Genomic DNA, 3,329 nt, shown 5'->3' on the forward strand with positions numbered 1-3,329 from the left:
AAAAAAAAAAAAAAGTCAGGGAGAGGCAACATGTTGGAGGTTGGAGGGAGGGGCAACAAGCCAAAGAAGGTGTGCAGGCCTCTAAAAGCTGGAAAGGGCCTGGAGACGGACTCTCCCCCAGAGTTCAGAAAAGGGATAGTCCTGGGGCCGCTTTGGTGTTAGCCGCGAGATTCCAGTTGGAATTCGGACCTCCAGAACCGTAGGCCATAAATGTGTGTTGTTTGGCACCAGATCTGCAGTGATTTGTCACAGCAGCCACAGGAAACCAATCCAGAAGGAAAAGAAGTGACACAGCACTAACCTCTGTGGACCCCTGTGAGAACTAAAGGTAGTCAGCTCAGCTCAGAAATCACAACGCCTGGGGACCAGCAGTTAGCGTAATGGCTATGTCACTGGACTCCCACGTAGTCGACCGCGGTTTGAGTCCTGGACCTGGTGGCTTAAACTCACGCTTGGGCGCGTGTGTGTGCGTGCCTGAGATCCTGAGAGGAGAATGGATGAGAAGGGATTGCAGCATAGCCATCCTTCCCTGGGGGGGCTGGAGGGGAGATTTCTCACGTTCTGTGTCTCTTTCTGACAAGTGCATGCCCCCTATAGCAAAAACCTCTAAAAAAAAAAAAGAAGAAGAAAGAAAGAGAGAAATTACAACACTCAAGCTTCAAATTCAGTCTGACAGAAGGGCCTTGCTCATCTCTTGCCAGGCAGAGCAAGGGGTTCGGCCCCCTGCCTGCCCGCTGAGGACATCGACCCCCCCACCACCACAGGAAGGCCCTGAGGCACTGAACCCGGCACCTCCCTGCCCTTCTTGGGACCTTTGACCTTGAGCCTCCTTACCAGGCAGAGGCCAGAGCAGTGAGGATTAAGGGAGAGTCTTGGGAGGGACCGGAAGAAATACAGGCGGGGCCCAGGTCCTGACCCAGATGCCAGGTGCGGCCTGAGCCTTGGGGAAGGCAATAAGCACCCCAGGGACAGCTCCAGGGGTACCACCTGCTTCTGGCTGTGGGATTCCCAGAAGGCAGTTAACCCCTCTGAGCCTCAGTTACCCCATCTGGAGAGTGGAGAAGAGTCCCAGAAACAGCTGGTTGTGAGACAGCTCTCACTCAGATGCAGCCTTTTCCCTTCCTCCTCTCTCTGCTTCCCTTCCCTCCTCTTCCTTCCCTCCCATTGCACCTCCCCACAGGGACCGAGCAAAGGAGCCCTGACCCCCACTCAATCCAGATTTAGGCTAGACTCCCTTTTCACCAGTTCTGTCCTCAGGGACCGAATAAAGAGGAGACAGTGTCACACGTTGGGGCGGAAAGATTAAAGCCAAATCCCAGGCCCGCCACCTACCAGCTGTGAGAACCTGGACTAATGACTTCATCTCTGAGCCTCCATTTCCTCCTCTGGAACCCGGTGATGAGGTGCCCTCCACGCTCCACGCTCACAGGGCTGTTTACTGAGTACTAGATGAATAACCATGTAAACTATTTAGCGAGGACTGGAAACACAGTAAGTACTTAATAAAGGTGATCATTAAATTCCCTTTAAGCCCCACCCCCCACACACGCACACAGACAGCAAGATGCCGGGGCCATCCGGATAGACTGCTTACTAAAACCCACTGTGCGAGAGGCCAGCAGGTGGCAGGGTGGTTAAGGCATTAGACTCCCACATGGCCGACTACCGTTTGGGTCCCGGACCCGGCGACTTGAAATTCACACCAGGCACATATGCACGCAAGCCAAAAATCCCAGGAGGAGACTGGAGATGGGCCATCCCCTAGGGAGATGCGCTCTCTCCCTCTCTCTCTCTGTCTCTCTCTCCACAGTGAGCACATTTCATCCTTTGGCGAAAACCTTAAAAAACATAGCGGTTAAGGTGATAGACTCTGACATGGCCAACCGCAGTTCCAGTCTCAGACTCAGTGGCTTGAAACCCATGCCAGGCGCAACTACATGCGTGCCCAAGAGGAGAATGGAGGAGAAAGAAGTGCGACATGGCCATCCCCCATGGAGGGTTGTTTCTCTTTTTCTGTCTCTCTGTCTCTCTTTGAGGGGGTTGTATCTCTTTTTCTGTCTCTCTGTCTCTCTTTGTCTCTCTGGCAAGCACATGTGCCCTATAGCAAAAATCTCTTTTAAAAAATTAAAATTTTAAAAACCGATGTGTAAGGGCAGGTGGTGAGGCAGCAGTAAGGTGACTGGCCCCACACGGGAAGGTCCCCACTTCTCGTGGTCCCACTTCCTCTCCCTCTACACACCAGGGCCCCTGTTGGGGTGCCTCTCTCTCTCAGAAATAAACAAACATTAAAAAAAAATCTTTAAAGGATGAAAAGATCAAATAAAAAGAAAGAAAGAAAAAAAAAAATACCTGTCATGTGTAGTGTCCAAGGAAACCATGGTGCAGAGAGAACGGAAGTCCTTTCCAGGGGGAGGAGGGGTTGCCTCTGTGGATTACAAGGGAGGTAGGATGGAGCTCCAGAAAGGGGCAGGCGGGCAGGCGGCTGCAGCCACAGACCACAGGCCCAAGAGCCTGAGCCCCAGGCTGCCTTCTGGGAAAGGTGAGCAGGCGGGGAGGAAGGCACAGAGGCAGGACCTGGAGGCCCTTCTGCTCAGCCGTGGTTCCGAGTCCCTGCTCTGTCCCACACTGTGCTGTGTCTCAGTTTCCAAGTTGTTTAGTCCTCACAACAGCTCTCTACAGCCCGCCATTATCATCTCCATTTCACAGAGGAGAAACTGCACCCCAGACGGCCCGAAGGTAGCAGCTGGGTCCAGACAGAGCGGAGTCTAAAAGCTGGTGCTCAGACCCAGTGTCTGGTTGCCCGCGCTCCTCCTGCCTCAAGGCACACGCCAGCAGCCGCCTGGCTCTGCAGGTCTGCTGGAGGCCCCAGCTGCTGCACTGCGTTCCCCCCTCCCGCTCCCCAGGAAGCTGCCAGGTGCTGCCGCCACGGACCACACCTGCAGTCTCCACGCTCTGTACTGCCTCTTAAGAAGGGGTCGCGATTGTTACTATAAATAATGAGTTTTGCCAGATCCCGTGGCAGAACTGGGAGACCGCAGCTTAATTTGAGGTCCCAGAGCAGGCAAATGGGGCCCACGATTGCACCTCTACACCAGGGTGCCAAGAAACAAGGGTGCCTGCAACCACCTCGTATACGATGAGCTGCTCACTTGGGGCCACAAGACGTCGCTTTGGGAAGTGTAGGTTTCCGTGGGGAGGGTCGCTTGCATGCCCGCCCCCTCCCTCCTGCAGGTCCCTTGGTTGGGTGGGGACCTAGACCAGCCGCCCCCGATCACACACCAGATGAGACACCGACAGCCAATGGGCTCCGGCGTTTCTCCGCGCCCCGG

The 3,329-nt window shown here is 54.7% G+C and overlaps 1 long non-coding RNA gene across 1 annotated transcript in view; it reads right to left on the minus strand.

The window, feature by feature from the left end:
* Window positions 1-2,850, minus strand: part of LOC106734563 (uncharacterized) — a 6,742-nt gene extending 3,892 nt beyond the window's left edge. Inside the window, exons 1-2 of the long non-coding RNA XR_001370127.2 lie at window positions 2,350-2,850; window positions 1,333-1,445 (exon numbers count right to left, since the gene is read on the minus strand). This is a non-coding gene — a long non-coding RNA (uncharacterized LOC106734563). The remainder of the gene's footprint in view (window positions 1-1,332; window positions 1,446-2,349) is intronic.
* Between the last annotated feature and the right edge of the window lie 479 nt (window positions 2,851-3,329).

The sequence above is a fragment of the Tupaia chinensis genome, unplaced genomic scaffold (genome assembly GCF_000334495.1).
Source record: "Tupaia chinensis unplaced genomic scaffold, TupChi_1.0 Scaffold000146_1, whole genome shotgun sequence".
Lineage (NCBI taxonomy): Eukaryota > Metazoa > Chordata > Mammalia > Scandentia > Tupaiidae > Tupaia > Tupaia belangeri.